The 27,132-nt window shown below is 36.5% G+C and overlaps 3 long non-coding RNA genes across 6 annotated transcripts in view; all 3 read right to left on the reverse strand.

The window, feature by feature from the left end:
• Positions 1-26,442, reverse strand: part of LOC131922051 (uncharacterized) — a 57,511-nt gene extending 31,069 nt beyond the window's left edge. The window contains exons 1-3 of one of the 4 annotated variants that reach the window (XR_009382171.1): positions 26,122-26,442; positions 19,384-19,549; positions 18,715-18,777 (exon numbers count right to left, since the gene is read on the reverse strand). This is a non-coding gene — a long non-coding RNA (uncharacterized LOC131922051). Of the gene's footprint in view, positions 1-18,714; positions 18,778-19,383; positions 19,550-24,768; positions 25,339-26,121 lie in introns of those variants that run through there. The other 3 variants (XR_009382169.1, XR_009382170.1, XR_009382168.1) reach the window with 3 other exon arrangements.
• LOC131922052 (uncharacterized) lies at positions 707-2,644 on the reverse strand. The gene is made up of 2 exons (XR_009382172.1): positions 2,570-2,644; positions 707-811 (listed from the first exon to the last, which is right to left on the reverse strand). It is a non-coding gene; the product is annotated as an uncharacterized LOC131922052 (long non-coding RNA).
• On the reverse strand, positions 22,293-24,762 carry LOC131922053 (uncharacterized). The gene is made up of 2 exons (XR_009382173.1): positions 23,730-24,762; positions 22,293-22,476 (listed from the first exon to the last, which is right to left on the reverse strand). It is a non-coding gene; the product is annotated as an uncharacterized LOC131922053 (long non-coding RNA).
• Positions 26,443-27,132: the final 690 nt, after the last annotated feature.

Genomic DNA, 27,132 nt, shown 5'->3' on the forward strand with positions numbered 1-27,132 from the left:
GATCTCTCTATTTCTGCCTTAGCTGCATTTGTATTACAAAGGAGCATCTCCTCACTAGTATGTTTAAACATGGGTTCTGGGGTGAAGCTCAGGGCTTCCTGCTGACATGACAAACATGACCTAGTTATCTCCACAGTCCTTGAATATGCTTGCAATCATATTATCACTGGCTCCTCTGGTATTTCATGCTGTATTTGCTTTCCCATAAAAGCTAAGATTTCAAAATTCACTGTAGAAATGCAATAGGAGAGTTGAAGAAGCTGGAACACCACAAAATCAGAGATATTGATAAAGAAGGAGAAGAAAGCAGTGTGGAGGAGTGTTTACTAGGAGTTTCTGTAAACCTAACATGCATTCATATACAAATGGACTTTCTAAGAAGCATAAAGAAAGCCTGCTAGGATGATAGATCTTGAGCAGGGGAAGACACATGCTCTTTGTCCTAGATTCCTTCATCCATCAAGAGATTTTCTGTATGTTTGCTTCATCTTCTCCAACCCAGAGGATGCTTGCCTATGCTGAGTTCCTATAGTATTGTAGAATATTCCAATCAATAGAGCAGAAAAAATGGCATATGCACCCCAATGAGAGGAAATCAATAGTCAGGGGACATACAATCTGGGCTCCCAAATGGCTCATTGTTATGCAGACATCTGTGAGAGCTGAAAGCTGGTAGACATAAAATTACAGAGACTGGAGAGACTGATAAGTTGTTAAAAGGCAAAAGAGTTTAGTCACTTTAATACGAATGACTTAAAGGAGCCAAATGTGTTCTAAGATAAGATCCATCTCCCAATCACACTGGAACGTCCTGTGGAAAGAAATATTTACAAGTTACTATTGTAAAGTCCAAGCCAGTGGCATGGACTCAGAAGTGAAAACTCACTCTAGCCAGTAGTAAGGAGGGGAAAGAGCCAGCAAAAGAAGCAAAGTAACTAACAAAGAGTAATGAAAGGGCTCCTAAAGGTTTGCACCACAGAGGCAAGTGGAAATTAGCTGAACATAGCCACACATAATAACTGCAAAGGTATCTGGGCAATAACGTTGCTCTCTATCTGCCAGGATGCCTTATTACTATTCTGCACTTTTTTTAAAAAAAGCATACGTTCAAAATACTGTGGCCGGGCGGTGGTGGCGCACGCCTTTAATCCCAGCACTCAGGAGGCAGAGCCAGGTGGATTTCTGTGAGTTCGAGGCCAGCCTGGGCTACCAAGTGAGTTCCAAGAAAGGCGCAAAGCTACACAGAGAAACCCTGTCTCGAAAAAACCAAAAAAAAAAAAAAAAAAAAAAATACTGTGGAATGCAAATAACCACACCTAAAATGCAGCATAATGAAATTATCTTGTCTCGTTTCGTTAAAAATAATATTTAATAAGTCAAATTAATTTTTCAGGTTAATATTGTTATATCAAATTAAGAATTACATGTATGTTTAATTACTGACAAAATAAATTGCAAAAATGATTTAATGCAATTTCAAACAGAAACACATCTTTCTCCCTTTCCTTTTTCTCAAATTATTTCTTTTACTACTCGAAATGTTACATTTTGCATTTGTGGTTTCCTTCTTAGAGAGGTCCTAACAATTAACTAATCCTAAAGTACAGGTTAGTAACATGCGTATTTCTACATACTGATTTGATTGATTTCACTTGAAATAGTTTTTGGGGAAACTACTCAGACATTTTAACTTGTAGACTACTAGATCTGTAAAATCACAGTCTGTGTCAAGTGATAAGGAGTAAGAAATGAAAAAAAAAAAAAGTCTTCCAAGGTAAATGGCCATTAAAATAAATGCTTACCAGAAACAGGTGAATAACATAATTAAATGATTTGAGCCAGTTTAAAATAATGACAGCACTCAACCTGACTTTTCATATAATTGAACACTTCATGGCTTTTTAAGGACATTCATTTGCAACACATTGTATAGGCAAAAGTTTCTCTCCCACCTGCCTCTTCCCAAATACCCAGCAGCCGCTTCCCAAATAATTGACTCAGAGGTTTAATATTATTTATAACCACTTGGCTGGTAAGCTTATTACTAACTAGCTCTTACATTTAAATTAACCCATGATTCTTATCTATGTTTAGCCATTTGATTTAGTACCTTTTCTTAAAATGACATTCTCATCTTGCTTCCTCTGCATCTGGCTGGTGACTTCTGACTCTGCCTTTTCTCTTCCCAGAATTCTCCTAGTTTGGTCGTCCCACCTATACTTCCTGTCTGGCTACTGGCCAATCATCATTTTATTAAATCAATTCAAGTGATAAATCTTTACAGTGCACAAGAGCATTATTCCACAGTACATTGAAGCATATTAAATCACTTAAAACAAAGCAAACAAGCAAATAGAACTAATGTTGCACATCTGTTGTTCACATTTACACTACTTAAAACATATAACAAGACCTCTGAGATATATTTTAATCAGGATTTATTAGCTGAAACCTCTGAAATTGTCTACTAGGCTTCGTTTGGCTATGCCTTAGGGTTTCTATTGCTGTGAAGAGACACCAAGACCATTACAACTCTTATAAAGGAAAACAATTATTCGGTGTGACTCACTTAAATTTTAGAGTTTCAGTTCATTATCATCATGATGGGGAGCATAGCGATATGCAGGCAGACATTGTTCTGGAGAAAAAGCAGCTACATATTAATGTGCAGGCAACGGGAAGTAGACTGAGACACAGGATGGTATCTTGAGCATATGAGACCTCAAAGCCCACCTCCAAAGTGACACACTTCCTCCAACAAGACCACACCTATTTCAACAAAGCCACCCCTAATAATGCCTCTCCCTATGAGGTTATGAGGACCAATTACATTCAAACCAACACAAGCTAAGTTTTGTCTCTGAGGTGATATGATCTGGGGAGAGTTTATTCCATGTATTTGCTGCATTCCAGTGATCTTTTCTGTTAATTATGTGCTATGACTTACAGTGTGTCCCTACATTTTATAGTAATATACACAGGTCTTGAGATAAACTTTTAATATTTTAAATGTCTGGCTTTATCTTAGGGCAGAGAGGATACAGATTAAGACAAAGTGGTACATTCTTTTTTATGATAACCTATTAGAGATGTTCTATATCTAATGCTGGGAAATTAAATAAGTAAACTTCATATAAATATATACTTTAAAATTATTTTGACATATTATTCTAGAATCTTAATTTGTGGATACCTCGTGACAGATTTCTTAATTTATAGACTTAATGATTTAATTTAATAATGAAATAATTTAATAATATTACATGAATATATTTATGTGCACTACACAGAGGTCAGAATAGGGACTTGGATCCTGTAAGACTGGAATTATAGACTGTCATGAGCTGTCATTTGGTACTGGCAATTGAACTTATGTCCTTTGCAAGAGCAGTAAGTGTTCCTAACCACTGAACCATCTCTCCAGCCCAGCAATGAGTGTTCTTAACCTCTGAGTACCTCATCCAAACCCCACAATGACTATCAATTCAATATTTACCAAAGTGTCCTACCTCCTAAGAACAAGAATTGTTCTCTTTTTATTTGTGCCATCCTTAATATAGAGCTGTATTCATTGGAATTTTAGCAAGTGAAGAATTGAATTTATTAATAATGCAACCATGTATAACAGTCATTATTTCTCTGTTGTGTGGGGGACTAGCTCCCACATTTATTTACCCCAGGAACTCTTGAGGAATGAGGAATAAGAGAATTAGTTAGAAATAAAGAGGGTAGAGAAACAGAGAGAAACACAGGATAGACTCGGATAGGCCTGGATCCTTATTCACGAGCCCAGAACTTTATTCCAAAGGGCTATTTATAACAATGCCAAGGGGTGGAACAAAAGACCTCCCCCTTGCTAGTTACAGTCAAGTGTAGACCCTTACAAACACCAGGTACCCTGGCCCATGGTCCAAACATCCTCTTATGTAGTCCTGCTGGGTACAGCCACTAGGAAACGTAGTGGATTCCAACATTGTTGCTTTTTAACTTTCTTTCCTTTTTTTTTAAGGAATTTTTTACTCATTTTACATACCAACCATAGATCCCTCTCTCTTTCTCATGTCCTGTCCCTCCAGGCTTTTCCTTTCCCAACCCACCCCCAATTCCCTCCTCCAACAAGATAAGACCACCCATGGGGAGTCAGCAGAGCCCAAACCCCTCCCTTTGCATCAAGGTTGTACAAGGTGTATCACCATAGGGAGTGGGCTCCAAAAAGCCTGCTCACGTGCCAGGGATGGATCCTGATCCTACTGTCAGGGAGCCCCTTAAGCAGATCAAGCTACACAACTGTCTCACTTATGCAGAGGGCCTAGTCCAGTCCCGTGGAGGCTCCACAGCTGTTGGTCTAAAGTTCATGAGTTCCTACTAGTTTCATTTGATAGTCTCTTCAGGTTTCCCAATCATGGTCTTGATGCCCCTTGCTCATAGAATTCCTCTTCTCTCTTTTTGGCTGGACTCCTGGAGCTTGGCGGTGGAGGTGGATCTCTGCATCTGTTTCTACCAGTTACTGGATGAAGACTATGATGACAGGGTATTTACTGACCTGATTACTGAGGTAAGCCAGTTCAGGCACTCTCTCCACTATTGCTAGTAGTCTAAATTGGGGTCATCCTTGTGGATTCTGGGGAACTTCCCTACCACCTGGTTTGTCTCTGTCCCCATGATGTCTCCTTCTATCATGGTATCTCCTTTACCATTCTCTCACACTCCAGCCCTGTTCTAGCTCGACTATCCCATTCCTCCATGTTCTCATCCCCCATCCCCTACCTTCCATTGTCCCCACTCATCCCCAGTTTATTCACGGAGATCTTGTCTATTCGAGATTCCCTCTTAGGGTTCTCCTTGTTAGCCAGCTTCTTTGGAACTGTGGGTTGAATTTGGTTATCCTTTAATTTACATCTGGCATCTACTTATGAGTGGGTACATACCATGTTTGTCTTTCTGAGTCTGTGTTACCCTACTCAGGATGATGTTTTCTAGTTCCATCCATTTGTCTGCAAATTCATAATGTCTTTTTTTTTTTTTTTTTTTTTTTTACTGCTGGGTAGTACTCCATTGTGTATATGTGCCACGTTTTCTTTACCATTCTTCGGTTGAGGGGCATCTAGGTTTTCTAAGACTGGACAGAATAAAAGCATACAATATACTTAATTCTTCTTTTAGTCTTTGTTGGTAGAATTTTGTCACTTCTCAGAATTTAGAAAAAAGAAAGAAAAAACAAAAAAGAAGGAATAAATTAATAGGTGAAATGAGATTAAATGTGTACAAGAATTTTTGAAATTGTAAGATTAAAAACAATTGGTCAGTAGACCATTCTATTTGTTCATATGTGCTCTGTTCCCTGATCTTTATTTATTCATCTATGTTAAGGAAGCTTACTGTTCTCTGAGGGTTTATGTTCAATGTGAGGATGTGTGATTTTTTTTCTCAGTCTAGTTGATCTTCACAGTACCTGTATTAACACCCCCAATTAAACCACTGTCATCAACTTAATATATTGGTTACTATAATACTGTCATCTATGAAAAATAGAAAATATTTAAATTTAATAAACTAGATTGCAATTCATTATCATGCAAAAGACATTCAGCTCTACTAAAAACATAATAGCAGTATTTATTATATTATCATATATGTTTTTATGTACTTGTCAGTATGTATATTATATTGTTTTTACCAAAAAAAAAAGAAGAAGAAAATCAGTGAAGGTATATTGTGAGATTTGCACAGAATACTCCCATAGAACAGACCAAAAAAAAAAAAAAAGAAAAAGAAACATTAATTTATTTTTCCTATTTCTTCAATCTTTTTATGACTCTTAAGTTTTTTATTGGACATTTTTGAGAATTCCACAGAACATATTTGTTGGTTTTAAATAAGGCACTTCTACTCTTTGAGGAAAGGTCACAAGGCACGACAAAACCCAGTATCAGAGCTTTATTAGGAGCGGGGCGGGGGGGGGGGGGTGGAGGGGGGATGGTGGTGGAGTTGGGGGCTTTGGGGGGGTGGACAGAAGGGATTGGCCAGGCCTGTGAAAGACATGTGCATGGAGGTGGGAGGGGGGAGAAAGAGAGAGTAGAAGGGAGGGGAGGAGTCTGTGACTAGCTTTTTAAGGATTCTCCTGCACATTACACATGTGCATGTGGGCTTAAGGAGGAACACCATGCATGCGCAGATTGTGTAATCATGCAGTGAGTTGATGACACACAACATAAGACCCCTTGCTTAGCTACTGAACTGCGCATGTGCGGTCATATAGCTGGAGTGGCAGAATCCTAACAATATTGTTTTATCTTATTGGTCCTTTCCCTATCCTTTCTAACTCTGTAACATGTGTTGGACTCAGTAGGACAGTAGTGGAGGAAGAGGACATGAATTTAAAACAAGAAACAGGAAGAGGCACCAAAGGAGTTGGAGGGGGAAAAGAAGGATGGATATGAGAAACTTTACATTAGGAAGTGAATCAAACACTTACCAAACAGAAGAAAAATGACCAGAGCATGTGTCAGATCTTATATTTGGACCCAGCACCTAATGCAAGTCTCCTTTATCTTACAATTCCAATAAAAATACACTTTATACTACTTTATCTGCTTACATCTTCCCATTAGATAGCCATCAAGATGAAGAATGTTAAGTCAAATCCACACAGAAAAGGACATGGTATGAATGTTTGTATTTCAAATTACATGCTTAAACTGGGCAGTGTGGTAGTATATACCTTTAATCCCTGCAGTGGGAAGTCAAAGATAGGCAGATCTCTATGAATTCAAGGTTATTCTGCTCTACAGAGTGAGTTTTAGGACAGAGAGAAACTCTTTCTCAAAAAAAAAAATACACTCTAAATAGTTATATTATTAATATCAGAGTACATAGACTGACAAATTTTAAAAATACTGTTAAATGTTGATGCTTTCCTTTGTCAATGGCATTTCAGGGCTAGCAAGCACAAATCTCTTTTGCATCTAGATAGACGAAACAAAACTTTTGCTTATATCAATAATTCATAGTGGAGAGACACATGATGGTATAAATGTTTGAAGGTCCTTTTCTTTTTTTTTTTTTTCGAGACAGGGTTTCTCTGTGTAGCTTTGCATCTTTCCTAGAACTCACTTGGTAGCCCAGGCTGGCCTCGAACTCACAGAGATCCGCCTGCCTCTGCCTCCTGAGTGCTGGGATTAAAGGCGTGCGCCACCTGTTGCCTGTGGTCATGCTATATTAATCAAACATGGTGTGCTCAGCTCTAAGAAGGATGGAAAATTACTGAGCATATGTATGATGCAGGTAAGTGAAGCCACCCATTTAATGAGTACTTATTTTTCTGATATGTATCTTTTTAATACTTGTACAGAAATTATCTTTATAAATTTGAAAACTCTGCAGATCATTTGATAGAGATACATAGGTTGGGTGTGGGGGTAGGGCAAAGTAGTATGACCACACAGCTGCCATGTCAGGCCCAGACACAGATTCGGTGACAGGCTTACTGGCAGGCAACACCCAGATCCAGGAAAAGCCATAAGCTGACACAACCCAGGGATCCACCCAGGAAAGAGGAAATACCTGAAATTCCAAACATTCCCTATAGCCCTAGACAAATATCAGCCAATCAGGGTCCTGAACCCTGGAAATACCCTCACACCAACCTCTGCAATGATAAAAACACCGCCCCACCTGAGCTCGGGGCTCTCTGCTCTCACTGTTGGGTGGGACAGATAGAGGAACCAAGCTCAGAGCTTGAAATATAGGCTCTTTGTTTTTACATATGGGTTTCGGTCTCCATGGTGGTCTTTTGGGGGTCCCTGTGATCTGGGCATAACATTGGGTCCAGATGACCACACGGAATTTTTCTAGTATGCACTCTGTGGAGTCATGAACCATTTTCTTTTCATACCATGTACCTGAGCTTAAAGAGCTTTCCAAGGGCCTATCTGTGTGCTTCAACTAATTGCATTTATACTCTGTTCAGACTGTTTTGATTTTGTGATAGCCACATGGAGCATTAAAATACTAAGGCTGGTGTGGTTCTCCAAAGGAAAGGTATCTCTGTGGCATCCATTCAAATGTATTGTTTCACTTGGGATGTATTTTAAGAAAGGGCAGATGGTAGCACTTCCCAGAACATCTGTTACCCATCATTCTTTCACAGAGCAACCCAGATGCTGTTGACAACTCGTATGTAAATCATGCTGACAATTTGTTCAGTGTCTTTCCTGCTGAGACTGAGGTTGTCCTGGTCAGGCCGTTTATCAGATATAGAAGACACTGGGTCCCACAAGAACAGCTCTGACAGTGTTTTGACCAGGGAACAATAGCAGATATTAAATCAAAGGAACAATTTATCTACCCTGAACTTACCTCCATTTTACCTCAAGGATTTCCTTCCTTTTGTTTCTTATTCTTATCCTAAGGAATCCATTAGATATTAAATGGTCCCTAGGGGGAAAAAAAAAAACATGCAAAACTGCTTCCTGATACCCGTCTTTAGCTTCTTTTATTGTTATTTGTTAGGGGTAATCATTTTTTTGACCTTGCATTTTAAAATTACTTTCATCTAAGTAAAATGACATATAAGAGGGAAATTATGCATGCATTGCTGTATAAATGTCAGATTTTTAAGTTAAAAAATGCCTGCTATAAAATATTCACAATACTGAAAGAAAGTTGATTTACCATGCATTTCAGCCTGTTATATATCTCATTCTAATTTGTACCTTATATCAAAGTACATTTTATACAATTGTAATAAGAATGCAAAAAATAATATAATCATTTCTTTAATTAACCTACCTATGCTAGTGATAAGCCTAAACCATTGGCATTTATTAGATGATTATAGCTTTTCTAAACAAATTTAATTAGACTATAATACCAGTTATGAAAAAGCAAAAATGTATAATTAAACTTGAAAATATCCAAGCTTATGAAGGTACTATGGATGTTAATCTTCCTGTTAAAAATAATGAAAATGAAAACTAAAAGATGTATTATGTAAAATAAATGTGTATTTTGCATATCAAATAACCATTTAATTTGCAAAGTAAATAAACTTCTCTTTGGGATATTAATTAATCTGCAGTTGAAAGTAATTTATCTGACAAGTACTATGTTATGCAATTACAGATTAATTGAAACTTCCAGAAAAGTTTAAGAGATTTTCTGTTTATGTTGTTTTTATATAACTTTGTGGATTATAACATTTACATAAAATATGATATATGTATAAATGTAAAACTGCAAATTAAATAAAAATGCACTCTAGACCCTCAATTTAGTATAGTGAGATCTGAATATGAATAACATGTTTTAAAATAAAAACATTTTAATGTTAGTTTACTGTAAATTTTATCATATGTGATTTTTTTGTTGTTGTTTTACTGGTTATAGAACTTAAGACCATATGCAAAATTAGGAACAAATTTAGATGCCTCATTTGAAAGAACATTTTAGCCTTTTTTTAAACTGAAGTTTTAAAAAATAAAACCACTGCAATTTTAAAACACTATTTTGAAAACTTGAAAGTGCAGCAGTATATTAAGTTTCCTTTGTCTGCAAAACGGTGGGATTCCAATTCCAAACTAGTAAGGCCAACAGAGACCGAATGAAGCATATGGGCACATAACTGCTCTAGTGGTTATAACATAACATAGAAACGTGCACTTATAACATGAAACAGGTACCATCACAATAAGGACCCAGTTTTAATCTCAACGTGTGGAGATCTTGAAAGGTAACTGTCATTTAAACAAGGAGAGTTCAGAACAAACTCAACCGGAAAGGGATGATTCACAAAACCATGAGGATTTGGACTTCCAGCATTTTGTAGAAGTATGTGACCTTAATTGGCTCTGACTTCGTTATTCCTGTTTTTAGTGAACAAAAAAGGGTTTCAAAATTTAGACAATAGGTTCCGAACAGGATGCAATTAACATATGAAGCCCTAAATTTGGGGTAAAGAGAAGAATTCACAGTGTACTGCAGTTCATTGTGGAAGAGTCGAAATCCGAGTTCTCTTAAAATGAAGCTGATTTTAGAATTTATAAAACCAATAAATAATCAGAGGCCAAACTGCTATATTAAAACAGATTCTCTAGCAAATAAAAAGCTTGCAGTTTAAGCATCCACTTCAGATACAAGAGGATACTCAGTCTTTATAATGGCTCTACCCTAGAAATGTGTGGTTTTCTGACTGTTTTAGAATTCTCCTTAACAATCTACCTTTTTTTTTTTTTTTTTTTTTAAACAGTTTCTGGGTGCCACATGCTAACAACAAAAGTCTCCAGTTTAGAATACTCCATATTGGTGGCATGCCTGCTGCCTACTGTGGGTTCTTTTTTAAAGGATACAAGTCTATTAATAACAAGTCTTTTGACTCATAGTGTTAAATCTCAATAGTATCTAAGACTAAACTTCCTGGTCCCATAATTCAAGAACATTTTTTGTAGCTAGAGTTTTCCTGCCTGGCCCACAGTCAGGGCAAATCTCTCTCACCTGCCAGTCCCACAGCCACTCAGACCCGACCAAGTAAACACAGAGACTTATGTTGCTTTCAAACTGTATGGCCGTGGCAGGCTTCTTGCTATCTGTTCTTACAGTTTAAATTAATTCATTTCCATAAATCTATCCCTTGCCACATGGCTCGTGGCTTACCAGGATCTTCACATGCAGCTTATCATGGTGGCGGCTGGCAGTGTCTCTCTGACTCAGCCTTCCACTTCCCAGCTTTATTCTCCTCCTTGCCCCGCCTATACTTCCTGCCTAGCCAACGGCCAATCAGTGTTTTATTGATTAATCAGCAACACATTTGCCATACATCCCACAGCACATTTTCCCATATGAAATATCTCAGTTCAGACAAAATCTTGTTTGGAAGATACTTTTTAAAAGGTTTTTGGTGATGTATCACAGTTGTACAGCATGAATTCATTTTTACATCTAGCATTCTTGAATGTCCACATGTGCAGCATCTGGAAAGAATATCCATCACACATTATCTGTCCCTGAAGCATAATTACAGTTATGATCAGTCAAATTAAGTTTAACAAGTTATATATATATATATATATATATATATATATATATATATATATATATTCCTACCTTTGTTATTTTATTTTTTTGACAAAACTTTCAAATAATCTTTAAAAACAATATGTACTGGGCAACTTTTCCTGTATATTTACCTTGTTAGTCTGTTCATTAAACTAATGGATATTAAAGACAGGCAGCCTAGTCTGTTGCTTTATATTATTAAAGTGGATTTCAAACAGTAAAATCACTGTAAACCATTCCATGCATATAAACATACACATTCCTACTGTTCGTATGTTTTATGTTTTACAACACTGAAGGAAATGGAATGCACAGAATTAAAATTTAAGACTTATCATTCAGCGTGCATGATTTCACAGTCCAGATTTGGTCAAATCAGTCTGTTTTACATAGTTCACACAAATGTGTGTGCAGAAGTACAGACTTCATAAGTTAACTGACTTGTAACGTTTGCCCTCAAGAGTACTTAAAAAAAAAAAAAAAAAAAAAAAAACCCTTTTGGCTCTATTTGTTAAAAAAAAAAAAAAAACAATCATGATAGCCTCTTACTTTTGGTAGAATTCATTATATTGCTTTTTGGGAAAAATCACTCTACGTAGGCCAACACATTTAGCACTGACTATTTTCCTGCACAATTAACATGCATCCATATCACAACTCTAAGCTATGCAGGTTGGTATGATAAACTATATGGCCAAATCGACTAACCACCCAAGTGCTGAAACACATCTGAGTTTTAAATGTCTTTGAAAGGGGATTACACAGTTCAGTTCAGTTAATATTAACTTTCATACAGTGATCCTAACAGTAAACTGTAGGTACCTCCTCATACATCAGAGAGGCATGCTATTTTAGGATCATGGAAAGTATTATAGAGAGGAAGCCTGCTTTCAGTTGTGGCTGACAGCTTTACTAGGCTCAAGCACTGAGAATGATAATGCATGGGGAAAAGTATTTAAATTTTAGCTACGCCTTGTTTCCCAATTCACCATTAGCTTTCACTAGTAAAAATTACACGATTCTAGGAGGTTGAAGGGAAAAGTTTTTGACCAAATTTGATCTAAATGTGTATTCTGATATGATTGCCAGATCATGCCCTGAAAATTTGTTCAGCTGCAAATCATTTGCTTTGGGTGTGTATTGCGTTTCTCTAAATACCAGAGTGGTTTGGTTTTGTTGATTCAAATTTTTTAAAGACATTTATTTCTCATAGGTCATAGAAAGCTAAGATTATTTGCAAAAGCATGCATATCAGTAATTAAGTCAACTATAAAGGAAGCAACCAATGAAATCCCCCACTCCCCCCCCAAAAAAAAAAACAAAAAAACCTTCTTAATAATTAACTTTTCTTTTTGGTCCCAGGTTGAAAGCATGGGAATTATATTCTATGTGAAATTCAAATACATCACTCTGTATTTCAAACATAACTTTTTTTTTTATAATATATAAAAATAAAACACCTGTAATTTAAGTCTGAGTAAAACTAAAGTAATATTTTCCTGTCTAGTATTTTTTGTAGGTTGAGTTTTAATACTTCAGTCTTTAATCTATTTTGACTTGATTTTTGTATATAATGACATTTTGTCATTAAGTCAACTCTTAATTGAACTATTTTTCTCATGTTTTAAGGTTAGCAAGAAAGTAAAAGAAAAATGCGCATGTTTTCAACATTTTGCTTAGAAGCTTTCTCAGGTGAAAAGCAGCTTACTGGTTTTATTTTTTTATCAGTGGTAGAAGACATCTCAGCTATTATCTTTGCTCCATTTTAACAAATAACTTTTCCTACAGTTTCCAATAATGTACTTTTCATTCCATTTTAAACTTCAAAGTACATTTTACATTTTTTACAATATTCTGTTCAGGAATAATATTGATATTAGTATAAGCAAAAAAGCAAACAAATAGGATTGATCTCTGTTAATATGATTGGATTTTTGTCATAAGCTGTGATTTTAATAATGTGTTTGCTCAGATTTTATGTGTATGCCTAATCTATGCCAAAATAATCCTGGAAAACTGTGCAGCCTTTCTCAAAAGGTATGAGTATTCTTCAACTGACAGCAAGTACTGATTTTCTTTCTAAACTTCAAAATACAATATTTAATCTATTCCTCAAGTTACTCAGAGGCTTCTATCACATAAACCTAAAGTGACTTTATTCAACATACTGAAGTATAATTCCTCTATATGGTAAGGAAAATTGGAATGCTTGTTGATCACAAAAGTAACTTGCTCAAGATCCAAATGCCTAAATTCTTGTACTAGTAAGACATGGGAAACACTTCTTGCGCTTCAGCACAATAAAAATAGAAACATCACACTCTATCATGTCTAGCCTAATTCATTAATGATATTTAATTCAAAAGATACTTAAAATACTCAAAAGTTGTTTAAGGAGAGGTACTAACTAAAAGAGATACTGCTACAGTACCTCCTCTACCAATGCACATCAGCTACAAGTGTCTATACTTTGGAGGCTGTCATTTCTATAACTTGATAAGAAATGGTTCTGTAAGGTAAATTTCCAGGATAGATCAATGTAGATGTAACAGTCTTATTATTAAATAAGAAACACAGAGCCAAATGCAGAGTTAAAAGCCCAAGAGGTCAGAGCAGTAATAAGAGCTGAGACTTAAAACCACCTTCTTACCCTTCCTGCTGCTGCTGTCCTTTCCCTCAGAAAGAGACCTACTTCCTATGTATCTGTCTTTTTATTGACTTTCTGTTCTGCCTTGTCATTGGTTGTAAACCCAACCACTGACCTCCTCATCACTGCCTGTCTATACAGACTTCCAGGTCTTCTATGGTTGGTATTGAGATTAAAGGTGTGTGTCTCTGCTGTGGATATCTTCTATATAAATAAAGCACTGATTAGCCAGTGACCAGGCAGGAAGTATAGGCGGGACAAGGAGAGAAGAGAATTGAGGAAGGAAGAAGGAAGGGGAGACCGGCTGGAGCCACCGCCAAGACAAGGAAGATGTAAAGTACTAGTAAGCCACAAGCCACGTGGCAAAGTGAAGATTAATAGAAATGGGCTGAATATAAGAGAGGTAGACAATGATAAGCCTGAGCTAATGGCCAAGCAGTTTAAATAATGTAAGAGTCTGTGTGTTTATTTTATAAGTGGGCTCTGGGACTGGCGGGACTTGGCGGTGGGAGCTGGAGAAAAATTCTCCAGCTACATGTCTCCATGCTGGCTGTATCCTTGAACCCACAAACATCTATCTGTCATGTGATCAAGATTAAAGGTGTGCACCACCACCACCCAGCTTCTGCTATGGCTTGCTATTAGCTCTGACCCCCAGGCAACTTTATTTATTAACATACAAATAAAATCAAATTTCAGTACAAATAAAATATCACCTTAGATCAATATACTTAACATTATTCTGAATATGATACATTGATGGTACTAGACATTTATTTTGAAATATTCTGTATTTATAGTAGTCTTAGTTAATTTTCTGTTGCTGTGGAGAAGCACCATGGCCAAGGCAGCTTATAGAAGAGTTTATTGGGGGCTTGCTTATCGTTTGGGAGGGACGGAACCCATGACCATCATGGCAGGGAGCATGATAGAAGGCAGGCAAGGATGGCACTGGACCAGTATCTGAGAGCTATGTAACTCCCAGGCAGCAGGCAGAGAGATTTAAAATTGGAAATCGTGTAGGCTTTTGAAATCTCAAAGCTCACCATCAGTGACACACCTCCTCCTACAAGACCACACCACATAATCTTTCCCAAATAGTTTCTGCTCCTGGGAACCATGCAGCATTCAAATATATGGCCCTATGGGACCATTCTCACTCAAGCTTCAATAATACTGAATGATTTTAATTTGTTTTATAATATGTTAATACAGAAATGTTAAGACACATATGCAATAACAAAACCATATGACTATTATTCTCTCAGACTTTTCCAATATAATGATGTTAAAGATGCAGCTCCAAATATTCTTTAATACATGTTATGACATTTCCATTGCATTTATTTTATGTATGGAAATTAAAAGGACATATTCTTACATCCTTGATGAAGTAGCTGAATGCAAGTTTCCAAAGTATTTTTTGTTTACTACTGCAGTTGGATTATAAAATGTCACCTATAGGCTTATATTTTAAAATGTTGGTCCCTACCAGTGGTAATTTTCTGAGAATTTGTGTCTTAGTTAGAGAAAGTAGTTCAACTATAAAGTTGTCAAATGTCTTAGTTCTCACCTTCTCTTCTTTTCTCTTCTCTTCTCTTCTCCTCTCCTCCTCTCCTCTCCTCTCCTCTCTTCTCTTCACTTCTCTTCTCTTCTCTTCTCTTCTCTTCTCTTCTCATCTCTTCTGTTCCTCTACTCTCCCCTCCCCCACCTTCCTCTCCCCTTTCCCTCACCTCCTCTTCTTTTCCTTCTGTCCCCTTTCTTGTCTCCCCTCCTCACCTCTCCTCTCTTTTTTTTCTTTCTTCTATTACCTTTCTGCCTCCCCTCTCCCTGAATGGCTGCAATAAGCTAATATAAGGAAGCTAACTTTACCACCCACACAATCTGCCATGATGATTTTTGCCTCATCACAGCTTAGAACAACCTACCTAGATATTCATGGAATGAAACCACGCACCAGTCTTTTCTCTCTTGTTTCCCTTGGGTATCCATCAAAATACTTTTTTTTTAAAAGGGAAACAAATATATTATAAATACACCCAATACATTAAAGAAAAGATGCAGAATAAGAATCCTTAAATAAACATAGAAAATCTCTATTCTCTTTCCTGAATTTTCCTTAATTTGAGCAAGGATTTAAAAAAACAGTCATCATTTATTCCAGAAAAAAATTTAATGTGTTTCTTGGATATAAAATCAAATGTTTTTTCTTACATATAAAAGCATTTATTCAATTTATATAACATATATCAACTTATAACATCTTTAGTGATATATTACACCTATTGTCTTTGAGTTTTTCTATCAAGAACCTATAAAGCTATTTTGTTATGATTATTGAAGGAAAAGACATAGTGGGTCAGTCAGCATCTAAATTCTTATTTCTAATGCAGAAAAAGATTCATCTATTTTTAAAGTTTGTATACAAATTACTGTCATGCTGAAGTGTTTGTGTTCTATTCTAGTGCAATTTGGAGCAATTATAAAATTTTTAAATTGTTCAGAGAAGAGATGGTTCTGAAAAATTTAGAGATGATTATTCTCTGTAACTATTTTATTACAGCAACTAAGAAATAAGAGAGATTAGTGCAAATATTTGCAGAGAAAGTATTCAATAATCTTAGTGGAAGTGTGTTGTTGCTAGAGTTTTCCTGCCTGGCCCACGGTCAGAGCAAATCTCTCTCACCCGCCAGTCCCACAGCTGCTCAGACCAGACCAAGTAAACACAGAGACTTATATTGGTTACAAACTGTATGGCCTTGGCAGGCTTCTTGCTAACTGTTCTTATAGCTTAAATTAATCCATTTCTATAAATCTATACCTTGACACGTGGCTTGTGGCTTACCGGTACTTTACATCTTCCTTGTCCTGACGGCAGCTGGCAGTGTCTCCCTCACCCAGTTTCCTGTTCTCTCAATTCTCCTCTCTGTTAGTCCCGCCTATACTTCCTGCCTGGCCACTGGCCAATCAGTGATTTATTTATTGACCAATCAGCAACACATTTGACATACAGACCATCCCACAGCAGTGTGTTTCTTCATTTGTTCCCATCATTGTTTGTGAGCCAGCATATCCCAAGCTCTAGCTACTTCTCATCTCTGAGGAAAGACATGCCTCCAGAGATGGATTTAAAGGTAATACAGAATATTTTTACTATAGAAATTTTAAAAAGTTTTCTGAAATATGTTGACATGTCTGAAATCTTATGGCTAGTATAAGTTCATTGCTCCAAAGATTCCATGGAATTATTTTTTATGATTTATATTACCAGGGAAACCCTAAATAAAACCATGAGCTTTGTTGTGGATTACATATCCAACAAACTGCTTAATAGGTTAAGGGCTGATGTCCAAGAAATCCATACCATATGCCATGGTTTTGGAGAAAGTGGCATTTCTCTATCTTGTTATTTGGGGTTAAAAATGCATTTAACATTATGATAATTTACTGAGGAATTCTCTATTTTCTTGAGAAAAATAAACTAACAAAAATTCATGAAACTCATCAATAACTGTCTTCATTTTATAGAACCCAGAGCATCCTAGAGCACACAGCTAACATCAGCATATGCATTAGAAAGCAGTTACACAGAATCTAAAAAGGCAGGAGCAGTCTCATGTACAGCCTTAGGAAGTCCTTGTATGCATTCAACCAACAACCTAGAAGATGGACTGAGATGACAGCTTTCACCCTATTTATGAATTTGCTACCTTTCCAGAAAAATCATTTTCTTACTCCAAGAATTTGTTCTCCAGTCATTGATGTATTCAACTCCTGAGCAATGAGTGTAGGTTCAGATACAAACATATATGTAACTTAAGTTGTCTCTCTCTGAAAAAAAACAATTTAAAGATGATGACAGGAAAATATTTTGTTTTCAAGTGATAGTTTTATATAGTTCAGCGTGTTGTTTAAAGACAATAATAAAACATGACTTTTTGTGTGAGTCAAATTATCATTTTTTAAATGTGTTAAAATCATTCCTGCCTGTTCACACATAGGAGTCCTCCTTGGGAACCCCAATGTCACAAAACGCTCTGACTGACATCTCAGAAAAGATCCCCTCTGTGTCTCTGCCACCTGCCTTTGTGTCTTGTTAGCCACTTTATCCTTCCTCCATCTGGCTCACTACCTAAGTGACCTGTAAATAAGAACGTCAGAGAAAATACACTCTCAGCTATGATGGGACTTCTTGGCATTCAAAATAAACATTCTGCCCCTTCTGGTTATTAATCAATAATTCCCCTTACGCAGAAATGTGAAGAAAATTGTCATGTGCACAGAAGAGCTTTACCTACCTAGAGTCAGCTAATTTCCCATTTTATTTTTCAAAAGTCACAGATGGATGACAGCCACACAGCTGCTTCACTAAGAAACAAGAAAGCAAGTTCTATCAAGTGATTAATCGGGATGAGATACTTTGGTTATTAAATTTGCCTGCTGGGAATGTGATATAATTTTGAGTTTACTCTACATGATTTCCCTGTACTTTGAAACCACTTTCAATTTTCAGAAAAAAAAAATGTACAACAATTTCTTATTGGTATACTTTTAGTACACTGTGAATGCTCAGGTCATAAAATTATGTTTTTAAAGAAAACTAAGGCTGGTTAATTTGAAAAACTTGCTTAAAAAGATCAATTATACATTGTGAACAATATTGTAAAATTACATGAACTTTATTTTAATATTATATTCCAAGTGCCAGATGTTCCATGAAGATAAATCCTGTGAGAGGAAGGACTTTTCTCACTTTATTTTTAATGATTTCAAAATTTATTCAACTCACAGATTTGTTAAAAACACTGCAGATATCTTCCTGAATTTCCATATTTTCTGCTTCTTGAGACAACATGTTGCCATTTGGAATGTATTTAAGGCAAATTATGCTATATCATTTGGAAGTATAAAGTCAAAGCTCACTAAAAAGGAAGTTGGGGGAAAAAAATCTCTAAATTACTCAAATATTTTTAATGAACTTTTGCTTTCATAAAGCGTTATTAAATGCTAGATTCCTGCTTAGATATCATCAGACTCGCAGAACATTGGGATTGGATTCTTCTCTTATAATCAACAACCTATAAAACAAAGATCTGAATTGTTAGGACTCTAATCACTAATCAGATAAAAAGACTTGAATCATTTCTCTGTCCCATAGAGAAGACAATTGACATCCTAAACACCATGAAAGGTCAGGAGTAGATAACTACCTCAAACTAGTTCCAGTAGTCTTAAACTTATAACTTTGTTACCTAGCAGGAGGTTTTATGATAAAGAACAAAGCCATAAAATTTGTCTTTTCCTAGAAGAGTCATTTTAAGTGGTCCTGTCAATCACCTGAACAAGGTCCTTGAGAAAGCAGATTCCTCTAGAGACTTTAGAAATAATATAAAGCCAAACTATTCTCTGAATTCTTTTGATGAAGATCATAAGAACCAGAGAGCAGAGGGGAGTCCAGAGTTAGCCCCATGACACGAAGATGCCATTTTCTAAAGCAAAGGGTGTACTATTTTTACTAGACTACCATCTGAAGGATGGCAAATACTTCCACCTACATAAGTGTTGCTTAGAGCCTCCTTACTTCCATAACCTTGTCCTTGAGTACTTGCATAGAGAGGAAATTGCCTACTTCTCAAGTGTCCTAATCCACTCTTGGATAGTTATCTTTGTGAGAATAATCTTACCGGGCAGTGAGTCAAAATCCTCTGTAGCTCCCATTACAAGGCAAAGGACTTAAGAACTTTGTAGCAAGATCACTCAAAGTTAGCCTTCTTCTCTATCAATTTCCATCCTAATGTGAAGAACAATGCTACTGTCCATGATAGTATTTTCTAACTCTTTCCACAATTCCTGAAATGACAAGCTTTTAATCAATCCATTTAACATCCTGGTGTTACTCTCAGACATTTCTTATAACACATTGATTATTTATGAAATGAATATATATTTACTAGTATAAACTATTATTGCTGATTATTTAAGTGAAGGTAAAAAAATTCTCTGATGATTAAGACATTTGTTTTCGATAGATTGTAAGAGCAGTTGTGTGTAGTTTTTTAGAGCTTCTGTTTTTCTTTATGTATAGATATATATATGTATCTATATATACATACATATATATATATATATATATATATATATATATTATAGTTAACTTAATTTCACATATCAGCCATGGATTCCCCCGTCCTCCCTCCTCCCACCCTTTCAGTTCATTCCCCATTCCAACCTCCTCCAAGGCAAGGTCTCCACTAGGGAGTCAGCCCAGCCTGGTAGACTCAGCCTAGGCAGGTCCCCTCCTCCCTACACCAAGGCTGAGCAAGTGTCCCAGCATAGACCATGATTGGAAAAAGCACAGGGACAAATACCCAAACTAGTGGAAACACATGAAATGTGAACCAATGGTTGAGGAGCCCCCATGGAACTGGACAGGACCTCTGGCTAAGTGGGACAGTTGATTAACTTGAACTGTTTGGGAGGCCCCAGGCAGTGGAGCCAGGACCTGTCCCTTGGTGCATGGGCTGGCTTTTTGGAGCTTCTATTTTACTAGGGTGATAAGCATATTGACCAGCGGATGTCCCTTGTCCATATGGTTAAAGTACATAATGTTGATATATGTTCAAGAGGAACAATACATTATGTACTTCATTCATTCAATTGTGAATTAAACTTCCTAGAAAAAATTTTACCTTATCTGGAAGCTTCTGCAATGCTGATTAACTGATTAGAATTTCAGTGACTATGGCAAGGTTTAAATATTGCAGATCCAGAGCCTAATTATTTAGCCCCTAATGATAGCCATTGCTTTCCCACCTCTGTGGTTGACATAGCATCCTTATGACTAAGAATTAAAACCATTTGGAATTTAATAACTCAAGAGACCACTAGGTTCCACTAAGCAAAAGACTAAGGACACCATCTGAGGCCTACAGCAGAGAAATCCCACTTAGCTTTAACACTCTGGGGTCAACACTATCTACTTGTAAACTGTAGGTCTTATAATATGTGTATGTAACAATACATGAATGCATATAATTCTACACATATATGTATATATAGTATGTAGACAAACAGAGATACACAAAGTACACCATGTACATATAAATTCTACTCTGTAAGGAAGTACCTGAGGTCTGCATACCACACAGACATAATAACACATAAACTTACCCTGGCATGGCGAAAATGAATAGAGTAAGGACAATTTATAAAGACACCTTCTCTTCTCCTTATTAATTTCTTTCTTTCTTACTCATGTTGAATAAATCACTGATCGGCAAGGAACAGAGAGCAAATGAGCCTTTTAAAGGCCACCTGGTGCTGCTGCCATGGACTTGAAGCTAATGGCTGATCTTCAAGGACAGCCCAAATTTTGCTAAAAATTTGTCTGCTGTTTTATCCTGACAGCCCTAGTTGCTTAGCCAAAATCAGGGAACATTCCTTGAATGTCCAAATCTCTTATGTCAGAGCAATGTAAAATAAATAAAAAGAGTGTATGATAGAAAGAAAATGTCATTTTTCCTGTCAGTTTTGAATGATATTTAGCCGTTATTTCATGCTATTATCTTAAAAGAATGGACAAATAATTAAGCATGGTATATGTTTGACTAGATATTTTTTATTCAGGTACCATAAGTAATAAAATTGAATACATTGTATCATCACTGTAAAACATGTTATGCATATAGATACATTATAGCTTACTAGAAAATCCTGGCATTGTGACATTTTGCTTTTTATTATCTGTTATTGCTCATCAACTGCCCAAATTCTGCAAAGCAAAGCTTCATCATAGGACAGTGAAATAACACATTTTGCCAATTGTAAACACATATTCAATTTTAATTATAATGGTAGACATTAGTTTCCAATTCTTCTGACTTTTAGAAGCATACATTTCTAAGTGTTCAAATGAGGCAAACAAATTAAACCTTTTAGTGACAATTTAATGAAATAAACTGCTCGAATTGATGGCATTTGGAACTAAAAAGCATTCAATCTAGTGAATTGTGTTAGACTGTTGCACAGTCCACTTGCTATTTTACTTCTCTTGAGGACTGATATGAGTTGCCAAATAGATGGGTAAACCTGGGCTACATCTCATGACCAGTGTCTGTATGAGTGTACATAGTAAGCACTGTGTATCCATGTTCATATCTACATATTTAAGTATATTTCAGTGTTGATCCCAGTACATGTATGCGTTTCTATCCGTACATTTTTTTCAGATTTAAGAAAAGTGGAGATGTAAGATATAATGCATATACAATTTCTATATATTCAGATTGTATAAATTGACCATACCAAAATTCTATGGTCAATTTTTATCACCTCAATATATCCCATAAAAATCTTAAGAATTCTCATTTCTCATATGTAATACATTATGAATTAAATCAATAAAAATAAATCTGAATACATTTTCTCCCTTTGAAAATCATTTAGAACATAGTAAAATAGGTTAAACAAATATGAATAGTAGACATCACAAAATTTAAACTCAAAGTATGTATTTTAGGAGAAGAAATTATATATAGTTCAAATTTCCTATGTGAAAATGCTTGGGGAAAAAAAGTGGTTCAGAGCTAGAATATTTTCGCAGGTGAACAATGAAAGACTTTATTGAGCTTTAAACTCTGACAAAGTTGTGATCTTTTCCCAGGAGATCATCCTTCACCTGAAATGCATAAATGTTCTCCTGTTTCAGTACCATATTGTTGCTCAAAAGTTCCAGATCTTGAAAAATTTTGTATTTTGTAGTATTTGGGATGCTCAACCTGTAATTATGGTGCCAAAGATGATGTGCACAATCCATAAAACATATACAATTATAATTGAAAAGGGCATAAAGGTATACTATTTTTACTAGTTTTAATGTATTATCTTTAAAGCATATAAAAGTAATTCAAGAACACAGTCAGAAACTTTAGGAGATTTCCTTCTTCTGCTCTTCAAACTCTGCCTCCACCGTTTACCTTTTCACTATTTTCTGAGATGAATCAGCCTAACTTGTGGATCATTAGTTCCCTGATCAGCCATACCCAGTTTTCTTAGTGTTTTTAAATGTTGTATTACAAATCCACTGTTCATATGAAAAGTCACTCATTCTACATCAAACACAGTCAGAAATTATTTTCTCTCTTCAAACCTAATCCATGTCTATGCTTTGATTTATCTTCACTTCATAGAAATCTAATTCCATTGCTCGTTATTAATCTGATCATTGTGTTCTTCCTTCTCATTTTTCTTACGTATTAATTTGGCAAATCATCAACCTTAGATTTATGTTACAATCCATGCCTGCACATAAACATAAGAAGAGAATCTGTCCAACTAAAATGAAATAATACAATAATCTGAACAGTGAATACTTAAAGCAATGCTCAACAGCATGTTTTTTTCATAACCATTTGCTTTCACAGTTCTTGTTGTCATAAAAGTTAGCACATTTACTCCATATTTGTGCTGAAAGCTTTTGTATTTCAGGGTGGCCCAAAAGGTGCTTCTTATAAAGTATGTGAGCTAACTGCTTCTCCGCTACTTATCTCCATCTTCCTTCTCTCTCTTTCCTTCGTTCCAACTCTTCCTTTCATACACAAACACAAATGCACATGCACACATGCAGAGATACACTTTCAAAACAGCCTTCCAGGTGATAGGACAGCCTGATAGGTGCGGAAAACTTCTTTTGTGTTTCAGAAACTGATCTCGTATGTGTGTGTGTGTGTGTGTGTGTGTGTGTGTGTGTGTGTATGAAATTCAATAAAGCCAACCTTAAAACTGAATTTTTGCCTAGTATAAAGAGTAATTTTTATTTATAATATTTAAATTATTGGAAAATTTTATGTATAATTATGGTATACATGATTTCTGCCTCATTCTGTCTCCCTACTCCAACCACTCCTATGATCCCCTCCCTCTAAAATTCATAAGCTAGTGACTTCTGTATATGACAACATGCCAGGGAAGCTACACCAAATGAAATCCCACCAACATGGCCACCTCAAAAATACTTGTACAATGACCATACCTGTTAAAATGCCGAAGTAGATGGGGGAATATCTCTCAAGGTCCTACCTCTGGAAGAAAAGCTATAGGTAATTACGAGCTGCTGTGGGATGTTCTGTATGGCAAATATGTTAATAAATAAAACACTGATTGGCCAGTAGCCAGACAGGAAGTATAGGCGGGACTAACAGAGAGGAGAATTAAGTGAACAGGAAGGGAAGGAGGAGACTGCCTGCAGCAGCTGCCAGGACAAGGAAGATGTAAGGTACCAGTAAGCTAAGAGCCACATGGCAAAGTATAGATTAATAGAAATGGACTGATTATAAGAGTAAGAGCTAGACAATGATAGGCCTGAACTAATGGCCAAGCAGTTTAAATAATATAAGCGTCTGCATGTTTATTTTATAAGTGGGCTGAGGGACTGCCGGGGTTTGGAGGGACCCAGAGAGAAAACTCTCCAGCTACAAGGAGCTCCTGAGAAAGGAAGAATCAGTGGGAACTGAGAACCCAAATTCTCTTCTCTAAATGAAGAGCCAGTGTTCTTAACCACTGAGCCATTTCTCCAGCATCCAAATCCACGACAATATTCTCAAAGACAAGTTCTCTCACTGAAGTAGGCGCTTTGATGAGCTAGACAGTCTGTCCAGAGTGTTCAGGGATCCATCTGACTCCATCCCTCTGTGTACAAGTTTACAGATATGCAGGGCCACTTCAAGCATAATTGTGCGTGTGTGTTGGGGATCACAACTCAGGTCTTTATTCTTATGCTACAGGTGCTTTACCAACTGAGTCATCTCCTCATCCTTGTTTTATGTATTCAAAAGCAATGTGGCTTCTTTGAAACCAGAGTAACATTTTATCTCCCTGTGTTTAACAAATAATTATGCCAAGAATACACTCATCTAACAGTATACACTGCTGCAGTTTATATATGTTCCTCCCTTGTCCTCCTTCAGGCTGATGTGTTTGTTTAAGGTTTGGTCTCTAGCTCTTGGTGCTGTTGAGAAGCCATGGAAATTTTCAGAGGTGGAACCTAGTTGGAGTAAGTAAGCCATGCTGACCTGGGCTACGCTTGGTCTGTCCAGGTTAAGTCACTCATAGCTGGTCTTCATCTCCTACCCTCTCCTGTCTTTCAGCTCAGAGTCAGACCATTCCATTGGCTACTGTCTGTTTTATGACGTCATTCTCCCTCCAAACCTGTCAGCACCTGGTGGAATCTTGGAGTTTCCATGGAGCTGCCTGCAAACAAATCTGGATCATCACCAGTCACTTGTGACCAGTGACCAGAGAGTGTTGTCTGATACTGGACACACCCTGGTTAGGTCAGAAGATCAGACCATGATTGTTACTCCTCCCCTGACCATGTCCGGTAAGGAAAGAAACTTTAAAAAGTTTGTTTGCTAAATGAATATTTGTGGATTACACATCACCAGCCACACTTGGGAACCTGGGCATGCTTGTCATCTACCAGATAGGAAACTCTGGGCTTGAATATGACTCTTTTCAAATTTGTAGGAAGGCTATATTGTAAACCCATTAAAGGCATAGTCTACTTAGCACACTATAACTGGGAAAGTGTTGCTTAATAACAAATACTATTTAGTGAAAAAGACAAGTCAAATGTAATTTTACTGTCAGAACAGCACAGGCACATTAATGTGTACATTAAATAGAATTCATGGATGATACAGCCTTGCCATTCAGTCACTATAGGAAAGTGGAACAGGTCATTATCCATGTCTAGGATAACATGAATACATAATTTCTTTCATGTTGCAATATTGTTTTGTTTGATCTTTTTTATATGTTCTTTCTGTCGTATATTTTCTTCATTTTGGCATTTGAATTTTAGAAACCTTCAGGGTTCAACTCTAATCACTTTTCTCTATGTAGAGTATTTGTGGGTGAGGCTAACACTCCTTTCAACACAGAGAGTGGCTGCCCGTCCTGAGGTAGTGCGCTGGTGAAGGCCAAAGAAGATGAGGCAACCTTCCTAGGTTGTTAGCAGGAGTCTCTCCTGCCAGAAAGCCTCTCAGCTGTGGCAATATGTGGACCAAAATTTTAGCAAAATACTCATGACCAACAGCAACCAAATCAACATTTTGTGTATATCAGCACAAACTATAAACAGTGCCCTTTAGCAGAGATAAACAAGAAAATTGAAGCAAGTAAAACTTTACAAAATTCTGTTTCAACCTTGAAAGTAAATTTCTTGTAGATGAAGCCACCTGCTACTGTTCCTTCTGGAAAAAGCACGACATTATAGCTTCCAGAACAGCCTATGTAAGAACCATTCTCAATCTGTGCCAATCCACATCCTTCTCAGCAAACACAGCCACTTGTGTCTCAGCTGAGGGGCCACCTGAGCCTGCCTTCTACACAGAATTTTTGGAGCTGAAAAGCCCAACACCTACCATCAGATGCTGAGCCAATACTGGCAAACTGGACTAACTGGTCACATTGGATGCTGGATAAAATTGCTCCGGTATTTCTGAACATGGGTACATTAGCAATGTTAGTAAGACTTAACTGATTTAGAGGAATACTGTGTCCTGAACAGACTTGCTTGGATATCCTCATCCTCCTTTAATTCCATCAACTCCCCAGTCCAAGTTGGTTTCTTTCTGTTGCCGGGATATATAATGGCCATTCTGACTCTAGGTGGTTCCAGAAGCCTATGTTGAGAGCTATGAATACAGAACAACAAAAGTGAAGGAATAACTTTTCAGTTTAGACTTTGGACAGGATTAAAGGAATAGAAAGTTAAGCATATTTAGCCAAAAAGAAAATTAGGTAGAGTGGGAAGAAAAAGACCACTTGGGTGCAGTTTCCAAGGAAATGAAGAAGCAGAAAACAAATGCAAATGTCTGCCTCCCCATCACTTTTATCCTTGGGGAGAAAGGGCCTCAGGTTCTTGATGTGGATAGAAAGCTGAGAGGAGACATGGATATCCATGTCTGATTCTCACACCACTCTTCACACCTCAGCCAAACATCCTGGCCAGTAGGAAGTGGGGAAGAAATAGTCATCAATATATATACTACACTAAAAACACGCAGCTGGTTTTATTTCTCTCCATATATATGAACATATATAATTATTGAACTATTTTATTATATATAATATAAATGAACTTAGTGACAAAATTTCCACTGCAAAAAAGAATGAGAAAAAAATACTAAGGTAGAGGTTTGTGTTAGATAGCTATACTAAGTATAATCATTATATCAAAGCAACAACACAATTCACAAAAAATATTACATTAATTCAAATGAGATATGAATTCTATTAATACACATAACAACTTAGAACACTAATATGTAACTATTGCCTATAAAGTTTTTATATGTGGCAATAACTAACAATGTAAAACTCATCATATACTATCCCCATCAAAAAATTTTATGCAGTAGCTTTTGAAAATT

The sequence above is a fragment of the Peromyscus eremicus genome, chromosome 11 (genome assembly GCF_949786415.1).
Source record: "Peromyscus eremicus chromosome 11, PerEre_H2_v1, whole genome shotgun sequence".
Lineage (NCBI taxonomy): Eukaryota > Metazoa > Chordata > Mammalia > Rodentia > Cricetidae > Peromyscus > Peromyscus eremicus.